We start from the raw sequence: 16331 nt of genomic DNA, 5'->3' as shown, positions 1-16331 counted from the left end.
TTATTCTCATTCTTTTTTAAATAAAATAAAAATCAACTTTAAAATAAAGTCAGTATTCAGATTAAAGGTTATAATGGAAAAGACCATGCAAATACTCTATATGTATGTGTGGGTGTAAGAACATTGCTGTTTTAGTTGGATCACAGAGAAACCTTTGTTTGCTACATGGGACACTTGTCTTGGCTGACCTATCTCATTTTCTCTGGTTTTCTTTAAAGCAGTTTTTTTAGACATTTAAAAGCTGACACTTGGGCAGTGAATACCCTGAAAAAAAGTCTTGTTCCAGTGGAAATTGACCCAAAGTTATTTGGGTAGAACTAGAACAGTTCTTTGGGGGCAGGATGAGGGAGAGGGAGAGAGAGAATCTTAAGCAGGCCCCATGCCCAGTGTGATGAGGGGCTTGAGCTGAAATCAAGAGTCTGATGCTTAACTGACTCAGCCACCCAGTTGCCCCTAGAACAATTCACTTCAGAGATTTGGGAATTCAAAAAATTAAAAAACTTGTATTTTATAGTCTTTAATTTTTTCCCTACTGCTTAGGAATTTGATTTAAATTAAACGCTGTTTAAGACATTAAGTTAAATGAAATAAATTCATAAACATATTTTACTTAATGTTAAGTTATGTTGGAGAAAGTATTTAGTTGCTTACGGTCTTAAAGAATGAGATATTACTGAACATTAACAACTAATTATACATTTTCAAAAGCAATTCCACAACTCAGATAGCTTTTCATGTTTAGGAAATGCATATCTCAGTGATTTGTTTTCATTATTCATATGGATTTGGAAGCTGACCAAAAGAAATGAATTATTTTTATTTCATTTTCCAGAAAACTTTGAAATTACCAGGAAGTTAAAGATATATAATTCAATAAATATTTAAGAAATATATTTATAACCATCAATTAGAATAAAATCACTAAGACGTTTAAATTATTTTACTTTAAATTCTAAATTATTCATAATTATTATGATAAGATAAGAAAATGTTTTACTGAATTTTTTTTCACTTTGTGGATTTTTTTTTTTTTTTTTTTTTTTTAAGATTCACTCATCCACTTTGGAGAGAGAGCCAGGGCATCGAGGGTCAGAGGGAGAGGGAGAGAGAAACTTTAGCAGACTCCTCGCTGAGCTTGGATCCCAACATGGGACTCCATCTCACGACCCTGAGATGACGACCTGAGCCAGAGCCAAGGGTCGGATACTTAACTGACATCACCATCCAGGAGCCCCTCATTTTGAGGATTTTTCTTTTTTCTTTGTTGAAGATTTTACTTATTTGAGAGAGAGTTTGAGAGAGAGAGCACGGGGAGGGGAGGGGCAGAGGGAGAGGGAGAAGCAGACTCTCTGCTAAGCAGGGAGCCCAATGTGGGGCTCAGTCCCAGGACCCTGGGATCCTGACCTGAGCTGAAGGCAGATACTCAACCAATTGAGCCACCCAGGTGTTCCTCACTTTGTGGATATTTTTAAAAAAATGAAATAGGACATTCTAATCAAAATCAACATAAGAATAGGAAATAGTTTATAAAATGGAAAGAAGACAGGTTATTAGTACCCCTACATTTGAGTCCTGATTTTGCCTTGTTCAAGCTGTACAATCTTGTATATATTAGGACAAATTCTTAATTTTGATTTCACTTTCTTTAGCTGTCATATTTGATTAAAAATACCTTATAAGTTGGTTTTGAGGATTAAGTTAGACAAAGTAATGACCTTTTGCATTCTAAAAGTACCATTTAAAATGTTGGATAATAGTTTTATTAATATTTAGAGTCTGTCAGATTACGCACTTAAATTTAAACTTCCTTTTCATCCATCAACTGAGAAAGTATTCATTTTTCTGTTTTAAAATGTCTCCTTTTTTGCTACAACTAAACTCTCCCTAATGTGGTGTCTAAGCCTCATAATTGATGCTAATATAATTGTGGAATGAAGGAATGAATATGTTGAACCTCTTGATATCAACATTATGTATTGTTATACATAATGATCTTATGTATGTATACATAATGATCGTATGTATGTTATACATAATGATCCAGATGGATGGATATGGATGCCTTTGTAACTTATTTCTCGAAGCCCCATCAAGACGTAGAGATATCGGGGCACCTGGGTTGCTCAGCTGGGTAAGCATCTGCCTTCGGCTCAGGTCATGATCCCAGGGTCCTGGGATCAAGCCCTGTATTGGACTCCCTGCTCAGCGGGAAGCCTACTTCTCCCTCTCCCACTCCCCCTGCTTGTGTTCCCTTCTCTTGCTCGCTCTCTCTGTCAAAGAAATAAATAAAATCTTTTTTAAAAAAAAGATGTAGAGATATTAACTTAAGCCCTCAAATAATGACATAGGCATTAATTGCTGCAGACTTGGGAGGCAGCCTAGTTTAATTGCTAGACCTATACCTTGGGCTTGAGTCCAGTCTGCCCCTTTTTGGTTGAGCAAAAGTGGACAAGTCATTTAATCTTTTGAGTCTGGGTTTCTCTAGTCTGCTCCTTAGTGGGAATTTAATGTTAGTGTATGTGAAAGTATTTATAGACTATAAAACAGTATAAAATACAGAAATTTTTGTTGTATTAAGATTGACAAGGATATTAGCTGAGCCATATGGCTTATTTTTATAATCATGAAAGTGTACAGAAAATAGTATTGCAAAGATCTTTCAAGTTTGGGTATTTGAAAGTACTCATGAGTCTCCATATTTACCTAAGGCTTTTGTTTAAAGGATATGGTGTAGCAAGAGAGAGAGTGAAGAAGCATTAGGAGTATGGGGGACATCAAGGGGAAACTGTCTAGAATCCCACTTTGTACACAGGTCCATTTCATCCTTGGATTGACCACCAAGGTCTTTGTGATAAATTCTGGGTTGTGGAGAGCTCAAGGCAGTTCGTAGTGGGGTATTTTTATGTTGTTCTGGTCATGTAGTCAAGCCTGGCTGGCTAACCAGTTCTATCAGGTGAAAATGTGTCAGTAAACAAACTGGTTTATAGGTCACCAGGTAGTTTTGGACCTGAAACAGCACATCATAAATCTAATTGACCTTATCTTGTCCAAGAGCCAGATAGCCAGATGTCCTCAGAGATGAAGATGGAGTTTTCCCAGTCCAGCTGTAAATAGAGCCTATTGTACACAATTATATTCAGAGCACCTGCTATGTACAAGCTATATGGTATGCCTTTGAAATTAGCATTAAGACATCATCCTTGACAACTAGGAAGACTAGTGAAGAAAAAAAAGATCATCAACAAAGTGTTATTGGCAGTTAGGGGAGTCGTAAGCACAACCTCACAGTTTGTAGGTGATTTTCTGCTTGCTTATTTAAGGCTTCACTGAGGAAGTAACAGTTTAGATGTTAGAAGTAAGAAGATAGAATTTGTTAACAGTAGTGGGCCCTACTCTGTACAGACATATTTAAAATCCTCATTGTGACCTCCCTACCATTGCTGAATGGTTTTATGTGCTTTATCTTTTATTTAATGACTTTTTCAACAATTAGATCTGATGAAATTTATCCCTAAGCAACAGGGAAGATTTGAATTCTGATATCTCAGGAAAAGATTTTAAGGAGACATACAGCATAGAGAATACAGTTAATATATAAAATTGTTGAATCACTGTGTTGTACACCTGAAACTAACATGTTGACTATACTTCAATTAAAAATTCAAAATTTTAATAAAAGTGTTTTAAGGAGGAACCACTACTTATTAAAAATATATACAGATTTCTAGGGAAAAATTACTTTTTATGGTCTTTTTTGGCAATGTTAAAAACAATACTAATAGGTCATATTTATTGACACTATGTGTCAACCACCATGCTAAGCACCTTATTTAATTATAATGAAAAATCTGTTTGAGGAACATTTATGATAATCGTCCTACATATTTTGAATTATTTCCTCCTTCCGTAGAAAGAAAGTGTTGGTAACTTTCTTAACATTTTCGACATTTTATTAGTTTTACAGTGAAGTTATATATTTGCACGCTTTTGGTTGCCTTTTGTGTAACCAGCTGGGAATATATCCTTTCATCATAGAAGACTCTTAAATTAGTCATTCATGACTTCTCTTCCGTCTCTCCCATCTCACAACCATCTTAGTTTAGTTCCTTATCATCACTTATCATCACATTTGGATTAAGGTAGTCATAACTTATTTGTCCCCTTCCTACTGTATCCAGTCTGTAAACTTAAAGTTATTCTTCTCTTTATCATTCCTCTGCATCATTTACTCCCCATTTGCTCTCTCTGGAAGAGTTCAGACTTTGTGTAGTTTGGTAGGGAGATCGTAGACATATTGTCCATGTTTATATTAGTTCCACTGTATCAGAGTAGCTGTATGTAGCTTCCAATACAACTTTCCTCCTAGGCTTAATAAAAGTCATTTGTCATGGTTTCCTAGGCACAACATGTTCTTTCTGGCTTTGTACATTCGTGTGCTTTCTCTATGTCGGATATTGTTCTCTGCACTTGTTTAAACTACTATTCACCCTTTAAGGCAAACTGAAATATTATCTCTTCTGTGAAGTTTTCATCAATTATACCAAGCCAAGGTCTAATGAATTGATAACATTTTCTATGAACTTCCATTATGGTACGTTGTATTTTTTTTATTATGTTAAAATCATGTTCATGTGTTCATAAAATTAATGTTCATATGCATTTCCTTTGTGGAAACCACTTTTCTTGTTTTTCTTATTAGAGAGTAATTACTTATTGTGGAAAATTTTGAATCAGTCAGCAAATATTGATTGACTATTTTCAATATGCCAGGCACAGTGCTAAGTCTGGGAGAAACTGGTGAAATATTCATGAAGTATACACTTTAGACTTGGGGAAGTACTTAGTTCAGCTCTTAAAAATGTTGTGAAGGGAAATATAGAAAATACAAAGAAGCAGAAAAAGAAAAATGAAAAGCACCAGTAATCACCCTGTTCAGCATTATATTACAAAATGAAATGTAAAAATCAGACCTGGTCCCGGGAGGCCCATGAGGCATAATTGATCTGCATAAGCTGTGGTTTAGATTCCGTGTACCAACTCCTGTGTCACCTCACCCTCAACCCACACCTGTGGCCTCATGGACCATTTCTTAGGAGCAGTTAATTGTTTGCTGTGTATCCTCCATACTGACTTTTCTCTTTCTCTCTCTCTTTTTCTCTCTGCACACACACATATTTTAAAAATAAAAATATATGACTATGCTTATGTAGTATTTTGTGACTTGATTTTCTCAGCAGATATAAGGGATACTTCTATTCTTTAAAAAGTGATTTAGAAGATAAACTTTATTTTTATTCTGTTTGAGATTACTTTAAATTAAAAAAAAAATACACTGAACCTACATTTCTGTATCAAAAGTGAAAAGATATTTGTTCACCCCCCTCATGTGAAATAATACATGGAACATGCGTTCTTTTACTTTTCACTTACTTCTACCTTTTTTTTTTTTAACCTCATACAAGTTAAGATAAGAGGGCCTGAAATATGGCAGTGATAGTGAGGATGAATGTAAGGGAACTCTAATGAGCATTCTCAACCCTTGCTTTTTGCCCTTCTGCCTCTGTGATAGCTCAGGACTCCTTTCCATCTCTTTCCTCTTTTCCTTTTCTTCTTCTCTAACTAGGAAGTCTTTTTTTTTTTTTTTTTTTAAAGATTTTGTGTAATTATTTGGCAGAGAGAGAGACACAGAGAACAGGGGGAGAGGCAGTCAGAGGAAGAAGTAGGCTTCCCACTGAGCAAGGAGCCTCATGCAGGACTCCATCCAGGACCTTCAGATCATGACCTGAGCCGAAGGCAGCCACCTAACAATTGAGCCACCCAGGTGTTCTGGAAGTCTGTTTTATATGCATATAAAGCAGTAAGCAAGATACTTGTATAAATGGACATAAAGATGTTCAATGAAATATTGTTTAATAAAAGAAACATAGCAACAGGGGTGCCTGGGTGGCTTAGTTGGTTAGGCAGCTATCTTCAGCTCCGGTCATGATCATGGAGTCCCAGTATTGAGTCTCACATCAGGCTTCCTGTTCAGCAGGGAGTCTGCTTTTCCCTCTGACCTCCCCCGCCCTCCCGTGCTCTCTCTGTCTTTCAGATAAATAAATAAAATCTTTAAAAAACAAAATAAAACAAAGAAAATATAGAAACAACCTAGAATGTCCAGTGGTATGGGAATAGATAAGTAAAATTGGTATATTCCTATGATAGCATACTGTACAGCAGTTGAAAGGAATGGACCGTTATAATTATCTACTGGATCTCTCAACTAATTTTTATTGATTAAAACTTTGTGGAGTGAGGGGCGCCTGGGTGGCTCAGTGGGTTAAAGCCTCTGCCTTCGGCTCAGGTCATGATCCCAGGGTCCTGGGATCGAGCCCCGCATGGGGCTCTCTGCTCAGCGGGGAGCTTGCTTCCCCTTCTCTCTCTGCCTGCCTCTCTGCCTACTTGTGATCTCTATCAAATAAATAAATAAAATCTTAAAAAAAAAACAAAAACAAAAAAACTTTGTGGAGTGATACAGAGTTACCCGATTTAGATAAACATAAAAAGCACAAAACAAAACTGTATGTTTATGGGCATACATATATGTAAAATAATTTTTAAATGAATTACAATTATGCACCCAAATTAACACTAGCCATTTTCTCTGGAAATGTGTGAAGGGAATTTGACTGGAGAGATGGTTGACTTTGATTATATCAGTAATAGTTCATTTAATTTATTAAAATAAAAGCTTGATGCAGATATGGCAAAATGTAAATTATGATCAATTTTTAGGTTTCTTTTTTTAATTCATTTACATTCAATTAGCCAGTAAGTAGTCCATGATTAGTTTCATATGCAGAGTTCAACAGTTCATCAGTTGCATATAATACCCCCATTTTGGAAAGCCATCCTCAAAGTGCCAGCCCTCAGGGTGGCAGTGGAATCACACGACCCAAGAATCCCATTCGTTCTGTCTGCAGCGGCACTTTTGCCAGCCCAGGCCCGGACGTTGGGAGAGCCAAACATGGATCGCTGGGCCTCACCCTAGATGTCTCTGTGCTCCCGTGCAAGTAAGGTAAGTGGCAGGTCAGGTGATGGGTGAGGTCCATTTCAGCTGTGAAATTTCCAAAATGCCCAGTTAGCACCCACTCTGGTTCTTAGACCTTGTGTTACCACCTTCCACCCAACGCCTTTGGTTTTCTTAATGGAAGAGAACAGCTTTCATTGATCACTTTGTATGATGAGCTAAATAATTTTTAAAAATTATCTTGGGATTCCTAATTATCCCTAAACTCCCCATTATGGAACAATCGTTCCTGAATTTTTTTTTCTTTTTTTATTAACATAAAAATATTATTTATAAAAAGTATTATTTGTTTCAGGGATACAGGTCTGTGATTCATCAGTCTTATACAGTTCACAGCAGTCAGCATAGCACATACCCTCCCCAATGTCTATCACCCCGCCACCCCATCCCTCCCACCTTCTCCCCTTCAGCAACCCTCAATTTGTTTCCTGAGACTAAGAGTCTCTTATGGTTTGTTTCCCTCTCTGCTTTCATCTTGTTTCATTTTCCCTTCCCCTACGATACTCTGTCTTGATTCTCAAATTCCGATCAATGAGATCTTATGATAATTGTCCCTCTCTGATTGACCTGTTTTGCTTAGCATAATACACTCTACTTTCACCCATGTCCTTGCAAATGGCAAGTTTTCACTTTTTGATGGCTGCGTAATAGTCCATTGTATATACCACTTCTTCTGTATTCATTCTTCTGTTGATGGACATCTAGCCTCTTTCCATAGTTTGGCTATTGTGGACATTGCTGCTATAAACATTTGGGTACCCATGCCCCTTTGGATCACTACATTTGTATCTTTGGAGTAAATACCTGGTAGTGCCATTGCTGGGTCAGAGGGTAGCTCTATTTTCAGCTTTTTGAGGAACCTCTATACTGTTTTCCAGAATGGCTGCATCAGCTTGCATTCTCACCAACAGTGTAGGAGGGTTCCCTTTTCTCCGCATCCTCGCCAACACCTGTTGTTTCCAGACTTGTTAATTTTAGTCATTCTGACTGGTGTGAGGTAGTATCTCATGGTGGGTTTTTTTTTTTTTTTTTAAAGATTTTATTTATTTATTTGACAGAGAGAAATTACAAGTACACTGAGAGGCAGGCAGAGAGAGAGAGAGAAGGAAGCAGGCTCCCTGCTGAGCAGAGAGCCCGATGCGGGGCTCGATCCCAGGACCCTGAGATCATGACCTGAGCCGAAGGCAGCGGCTTAACCCACTGAGCCACCCAGGCGCCCCTCATGCTGGTTTTGATTTGTATTTCCCTGATGCCAAGTGATGTGGAGGATTTTTTCATGTGTCTGTTGGTCATTTGGATGTCTTCTTTGCCTACATGTCTGTTCATGTCCTCTGCCCATTTCTTGACTGGATTCTTTGTTCTTTGGTTGTTGAGTTCGATTAAGTTCTTTTTTTTTTAAATAAAGATTATTTATTTATTTGACAGACAGAGATCGTAAGTAGGCAGAGAGGCAGGCAGGGGGACGGGAAAGCAGGCTCCCTGCAGAGCAGAGAGCCCCATGCGGATGCGGGGCTTGACTCCAGGACCCCGGGTTCATGACCTGAGCCGAAGGCAGAGGCTTTAACCCACTGAACCACCCAGGCACCCCTTAAGTTCTTTATAGATTTTGGATACTAGCCCTTTATCTGATATGTCATTCACAAATATCTTCTCCCATTCTGTCAGTTGTCTTTTGGTTTTGTTGACATTTCCTTTGCTGTGCAAAAGCTTTTGATCTTGATGAAGTCCCAATAGTTCATTTTTGCCCTTGTTTCCTTTGCCTTTGGCGATGTTTGTTTGTTTGTTTGTTTCTTTTTCTTTTTTTAATTTATTTGACACAGAGAGAGAGATCACAAGGAGGCAGAGAGGCAGGCAGAGAGAGAGAGGGGGAAGCAGGCTCCCTGCTGGGAAGAGAGTTTGGCGATGTTTCTAGGAAGAAGTTGCTGTGGTTGAGGTCGAAGAGGTTACTGCCTGTGTTCTCCTCAAGGATTTTGATGGATTGCTGTTTCACATTGGGGTCTTTCATCCATTTTGAGTCTGTTTTTGTGTCTGATCTAAGGAAATGGTCCAGTTTCGTTCTTCTGCATGTGGCTGTCCAGTTTTCCCATCACCATTTGTTGAAGAGACTGTCTTTTATTTCACTGGACATTTTTTTCCTGCCTTTGTCAAAGATTAGTTGACCATAGAGATGAGGGGGTCCATTTCTGGCTTCTCTGTTGTTTCATTGATCTATGCGTCTGTTTTTGTGCCATTGCCACACTGTCTTGATGATTACAGCATTGTGACAGAGTTTGAAGTCCAGAATTGTGATGTCACCAGCTTTGCTTTTCTTTTTCAACATTTCTCTGGGTATTCAGGGTCTTTTCTGGTTCCATATAAATTTTAGGATTATTTGTTCCATTTTTTTGAAAAAAGTTGGTGGGTATTTTGGCAGGGATTGCATTGAATGCGTAGATTGCACTAGGTAGCATAGACATTTTCACAATATTTGTTCTTCCAATCTATGAACCCAGAACATTTTTCCATTTCTTTGTGTCTTCTTCAATTTCTTTAATGCATACTTTATACTTTTCTGAGTACAGATTCTTTGCCTCTTTGGATAGACTTATTCCTAGGTATCTTAAGATTTTGGGTGCAGTTGTAAATGGGACTGACTCCTTAATTTCTCTTTCTTTTGTCTTGCTGTTGGTGTGATTTTACATCCTGACACTTTATGGAATTCCTGTATGAGTTCAGGCAGTTTTGGGGTGGAGTCTTTTGGGTTTTCCACATAAAGTATCATATCATCTGCAAAGAGTGAGAGTTTGATCTCTTCTTTGCTGATTCGGTTGCCTTTAATTTCTTTTTGTTGTGTGATTGACGAGGCTAGGCCTTCTAGTACTATGTGGAATAGCATGATGATAGTGGACGTCCCTGCCATGCTTCTGACCTTAGGGGAAAAGCTTTCAGTTTTTCCCCATTGAGAATGATATTTGCTGTGGGTTTTTCATAGATGGTTTTGATGATATTGAGGTATGTATCTCCTATCCCTGCACTGTGCAGAGTTTGATCAAGAAAGGATGCTGTACTTTGTCAAATGCTTTTTCTGCATCTATGCAGAGGTTCATATGATTCTTGTTCTTTCTCTTATTAGTGTAGCTTATGACATGGATTGATTTGTGAATGTTGAACCAATCTTGCAGCCCAGGAATAAATCCCACTTGGTTGTGGTGAATGATCTTTTTTTTTTTTTTTTTAAGATTTTATTCATATATTTGACAGAGATTGCAAGTAAGCAGAGAGGCTGGCAGAGAAAGAGGAGGAAGCAGGCTCCCTGCTGAACAGGGAGCTCAATGCAGGGCTCGATCCCAGTACCCTGGGATCATGACTTGACCCGAAGGCAGAGGCTTTAACCCACTGAGGCACCCAGGTGCCCCATGAATATTCCTTTTTAATGTACTGTTGGATCCTATTGACTAGTATTTTGGTGAGAACTTTTACATCCATGTTCATCAGGGATATTGGTCTATAATTCTTTTTGATGGGTTTTCGTCAGATTTTGGGATCGAGGTGATGCTGGCCTCATAAAATGAGTTTGGAAGTTTTCCTTCCATTTCTATTTTCTGGAACAGTTTCAGGAGAATAGGTATTAACTCTTCTTTAAATGTTTGGTAGGATTCCCCTGGGAAGCCGTCTGTCCCCCAGCTCTTGTTTGTTGGGAGATTTTTGATGACTGCTTCAGTGTCCTTACTGGTTATGGGTCTGTTCAGGTTTTCTATTTCTTCCTGGTTCAGTTTTTGTAGTTTATACATCTCTAGGAACGCATCCATTTCTTCCAGATGGTCTAATTTGCTGGTGTATAGTTGCTCATAAAATGTTCTTATAATTGTTTGTATTTCTTTGGTGTTGGTTGTGATCACACACCTCTTTCATGCATGATTTTATTAATTTGGATCCTTTCTCTTTTCTTTTTGTCAAGTCTGGCCAAGGGTTTATCAATCTTATTAATTCTCTCAGAGAACAAACTCCTACTTTTGTTGCTCTGTTCTCCTGTTCTTTTGGTTTCTATTTCATTGAGATCTGCTCTGATCTTTATTATTTCTCTTCTCCTGCTGGGTTTAGGCTTTCTTTGCTGTTCTTTCTCCAGCTCCTTTTGGTGTACGGTTAGGGTGTGTACTTGAAACCTTTCTTGTTTTATGAGAAAGGCTCATATTGCTCTGTACTTTCCTCTCAGGACTGTCTTTTGCTGCATCCCAAAGATTTTGAACAGTTGCGTTTTCATTTTCATTTGTTTCCATGAATTTTTAAAATTCCTCTTTAATTTCCTAGTTGACGCATTCATTCTTTATCAGGATACTCTTTAGCGTCCATGTTATTTGAATTCTTTCCAACATTTTTCTTCTGGTTGAGTTCTAGTTTCAATGCATTGTGGTCTGAAAATATGCAGGGCATGATCCCAGTCTTTTGGTACCAGTTGAGACCTGATTTGTGACCCAGGATGTGATCTATTCTGGAGAATGTTCCATGTGCCCTAGAGAAGAATGTGTATTCTGGTGCTTTGGGATGGAATGTTCTGAATATATCTGTGAAGTCCATCTGGTTCATTGTGTCGTTTAAAGCCTTTATTTCCTTGTTGATATTTTGCTTAGATGATTCGTCCAGTTCAGGGAGGGGAAACTGTATCCAAAAGTTTTAAAGAAAGAAAAACATATATACATAAAAATTAAGATGGAATACAATGAAGGGATGGAATATGACTGTAAAAATGAAAATTAAAAACATTTTTAAAAAGGAATTGATACAATGTTGGTTAAAATAGGAAGGAAGAACAATTCAAAAAAATTTAAAAAGAAAAAATAAAAATTTAAAAATTAACTGGAAAGATTAAAGAATCATGGAAAAAAGCCATGAATTCTGTGTGCTCTCTTCCCCAAGCGCTGGAATTTTGCACTTCTCATTGACTGGTAAACTTGGTCTTGGTTGGTTGCTCTTGCTGATCTTCTGGGGCAGGGGCTTATTGCAGTGATTCTCAAGTCTCTTTGCCCCAGGTGGAGTTACACACTGCTGCCAGGGCCCAGGCTACGCAATCTGCTCAGGTTTCTCTGGGTAGCTTTTGTTTCCTGAAATCTTTCTGTACAGCTTTGGAGGATGAGAATGAAAATGGTGGCCTCCCAATCTCTGGTCCAGGAAGAGCCAGGAACTCAGGGCCCCACTCTTCAGTATGTCCTCAGAGAAAAGCAATCAATCACTCCTGTCTCCCTGGTCTCCAGCCACACTCTGTGTTCACCTGGCCTATGATGAGTGTTTCTATCTCTGGTACGTGACACCGGTTAGAGTCTCCAAGCTCAGTTGATTCCTGCAGCACGCTCCTGTGCTGCTCCTCCCAGAGGAGGAAGGGGAGTCTCCTTGTTTCTGCCGCTTGTTGGGCGCCTGCTCAAAGAGGCCGACTGTGCCACAGATCACAGTTTATGGCAACCCTGAGCTGAGACCCCACTCCTCAGCTCAGTCTGTGCAACCGGCTTCCCCACTGCAACACCTGGGAGCTCTGCCACACTTAGGCACCCCTCCCCTGTCTTTCTGTGACCCCGAGGGTCCTAAGACCACACTGTCTAGGTGAGGGTTCCACCCCCACTTAGCCACTGGAGCGACGTCCCTTTGCTGAGCAGACTTCTAAAAGTTCGGATTTTGTGCTCTGATGCTCTGTCACTTGCCGGGAGCCAGCTGATGTAGGCTCCCTCCCCGCCATGGTCTGTCTTCCTGTATATCACCTTGGATTCGCTTCTCTGCAGTCCTTCCAGAATGTGGTTGCTTTTGTGTTCATAGAATTGCTGCTATTCTTTTCTTTAATGTCCTATGGAGTTTGTAGGTATTCAGATAGTTTGATAACTAGCTGAATTCCTGGAACCAGATGAAATTTAGGTTTTCTACTCCTCCAACATCTGCTCTTACCCCCAGTTACCTTATTCTTTTTTCTGGATTTTACAGTTTCTGTAATTAAAGGTCATTGTGTCGCATCTGGCACAAAATAGATAATGAATTTCACTTTGCTCTTTTTGTCAACCATTCCTACAGGTGGAGTGAATCATCGTAGTATCAGTAAGTACTTGGGATGTTACATACCCCAGTTATTTGTCAATACCCCAGTTTATTTAAAGCTTTTCCAGCCCCTTTAAACTTACTGCCCTCAACCCCGTGGTAATACGGGGTATTTGAGGTACAAATTCAGGAAATAAACATTCTTTATTGTGCCAGGAACCAGTTCTTAGGAGAAATACCATTATACCCTGCCTAGCAACTTTTGTATTGTTTCATGGTTATTGTTTCTGCACTTGAAAGTCTTCTGTAGATTACAACTCACTAGTCTGCTACTAGTTAATTATTTGACTACTATGTCAGTTTATTGTGAAACCTTAGTTATTTCCTAATTGTTTTTTTCTTCCAAGTTTTTATTATTGATTGATTGATTTTTAAAGATTTTATTTATTAAAGAGTGAGAAAGAGAGGGAGATAGTGCATGTGCCTGTGCATGAGTAAGGGGAGGGGCAGAGGGAGAAGGAGGCTCCCTGCTGAACAGGGAGCCTGGTTTGGGATTTGATCCTAGGACCCTGAAATCATGACCTGAGCTGAAGGCAGATGCTTAACCAACTGAGCCACCCAGGTGCCCCTTCATTTCTTGTTTAGTTTTTTTTCCTTTTAAAGATTTATTTATTTTGAGAGAGAGAAAAAGAGAGAAAACGAGAGCATGGGGGGAGGGGCCAAGGGTGAGAGAGGCAGACTCCCCCTGACTGCAGAGCCTGATGCAGGGTTCAGTGTCATGACCCTGAGATCCTGACCTGAGCTAAAATTAATAGTTGGATGCTTAACCTACTAAGCTACCCAAGCACCCCTTTCTTCCAAGATTTTATGTTTTAATTTTTATTTTTAAAGATTTTATTCGTTTATTTGAGAGAGAGAAATCACAGAGGGAGACTGAGGGGGAAGCTGACTCCCCACCGAGTAGAGAGCCCAACAGGGGCTCCATCCCAGGACCTGGAGATCATAGCCATAGCTGAAGGCAGACTCCAATGAACTGGTCCACCCAGATGCCTCCCCACCCCCAAGTTTATATTTTAATTCCAGTTGGTTAACATACACTGTAATATTAGTTTCAGGTGTAGAAACTAATGGTGGTTCAACCCTTACATAAGACACCTGGTGCTTGGGGTACCTGGGTGGCTTAGTCTGCCTATCTATCTATAATATATATTTATATATCATATCTTCTTTATCCATTCATCTATCTGTGGACACGGGCTCTTTCCATAATTTGGCTTTTATGGATAACACCTGGACTTTCCATAATTTGACTATTGTTGATAATGCTGTCGTAAACATCAGGGTGCATGTATCCTTTCAAGTTAGAATTTTTATATGCTTTGGGCAAATACCTAGTAGTGCAATTGCTGGATCATAGGGTGGTTCTATTTTTTAAAAATGATTTTATTTATTTGACAGAAGGACAGCCAGAGAGGGAACACAAGTAGGGGGAATGGGAGAAGGGGAGCAGGCTTCCCGCAGAGCAGGGAGCCTGATGTGGGACTCAACCCCAGCACCCCGGGATCATGACCTGAGCCGAAGGCAGACGCTTAATGACAGAGCCACCCAGGCACCCTGGGTAGTTCTATTTTTAACTTTTGAGGAACCTTCATTCTGTTTTTCAGATGACTGCACCAGTTTGCATTCCCACAAACATTGTAAAAGTGTTCCCCTTTCTCTGTATCCCTACCAAGATATGTTGTTTCCTGTGTTGTTAAGTTTAGCCATTCTGACAAGTGTAAGGTGGTATCTCATTGTGGTTTTGATTTGTATTTTCCTGATGATGAGTCATTTTGAGCATCTTTTCATGTGGCTGTTAGCCATCTATATGTCTTCTTTGGAAAAGTGTATATTCATGTCTTCTGCCCATGTCATAAGTGGATTATTTGTTCTTTGGGTTTTGAGTTCGATAAATTCTTTATAGATTTTGGATATTAATCCTTTATCAGATATGTCATTTGCAAAGATCTTCTCTTATTCCATAGACTGCCTTTTAGTTTTTTTGATTGTTTCCCTCTGGTATATTCATGACCTTTAACTGATGCATTCCAGTTCTAAGTAAATGAGTGAGTGAAAAATTTAGTGAGATTAGATTTGAATTAACGATAAATCTGATAGATGAAATTAATTTGTGAGTAAAGAATTACTCCATTACATCATAATTGAACTACTTATGAAATGATATCTGTTTTTGAATATCTTTACTATTTTGTAAATTTGGCACTAGTTTAATTTGCAGGAGAGCAGAGTCTGTCTGGTTTTCCTTTGTATTCCTTTATAGTGCTTTCCATAGTAGATATTCAGTAAATACTTGCTTTTGAATGAGTGAATCAATGTAAGGCTGCTGCTCTTAAGAAATTTAACTAAAGGGGGCACCTGGGTGACTCAGTGGGTTAAGCCTCTGCCTTCAGCTCAGGTCATGATCTCAGGGTCCTGGAATCCAGCCCGACATCAGGCTCTCTGCTCAGCGGGGAGTCTGTCTCCTCCCCCCCACCCCCCTCCTACCTTTCTGCCTACTTGTGATCTCTCTCTATCTCTCTGTCAAATAAATAAAATCTTCTAAAAATTTTTTTTTAACTTAAGGACATAGATGTAAATACTTATGTTTTGATTTAGTGGAAAGAGAGCTATCTGTACAGGGCAATCTGTGCCAAGTGCCAGATGAGGGGTTAGAACAGTTTGTGCTGAAAGAAGAGGGAGTGATCATATTCAGTACCAGTGACTAAGCAAAACTTACTGAGTTGGGCCCTGAAAAGAAAGTTTTAATGAAAGTGGAGAGGAAGTGGGGATTATCAAAATAATCATTTTCTGATTTTGTTATTTCAGAATGCCTCTTCATCCTGAATATGGTTTGGAAACTTCCCCTTTTTTGACCTTTGGATAAATCTGAAATCTTTATTTCACTAAGTATTTCTCCAGGGAGATCAGAACCATCTTAGTTCCCTTGTTCTTCTAATTCATGTCTTCTGTATCATTCTTTTCTGTTAATTGTTTATTCTCACTGTTCAGCTCTCATCTTTGAGCCTTCTTCAAAGCAGCATTATATAAATACAACATTCTTTTTTTGCTATGAACCTTTCCCTATGATCTCCGTCTTAATAAACAATAGTACCTGAGCTGTAACTAATGTGGGGCTCCCAAGGTCTTCTGTTATCTCTTTAAGAGACCACTATGTACTTGGCCTTTCTTCCCAAACCTAAAATGTACTTCCTCTTGAACTTAATATGGA

At 38.9% G+C, this 16331-nt stretch overlaps 1 protein-coding gene across 2 annotated transcripts in view; it reads left to right on the top strand.

Annotated features, from left to right (window-relative positions):
* Window positions 1-16331, top strand: part of ACER3 (alkaline ceramidase 3) — a 169906-nt gene that overhangs the window by 16591 nt on the left and 136984 nt on the right. The window lies entirely within an intron of this gene.

The sequence above is a fragment of the Mustela erminea genome, chromosome 9, assembly GCF_009829155.1.
Source record: "Mustela erminea isolate mMusErm1 chromosome 9, mMusErm1.Pri, whole genome shotgun sequence".
NCBI lineage: Eukaryota > Metazoa > Chordata > Mammalia > Carnivora > Mustelidae > Mustela > Mustela erminea.
Note: the sequence above shows the minus strand (reverse complement) of the source record. Positions and strands in the feature narration are given on the sequence as shown.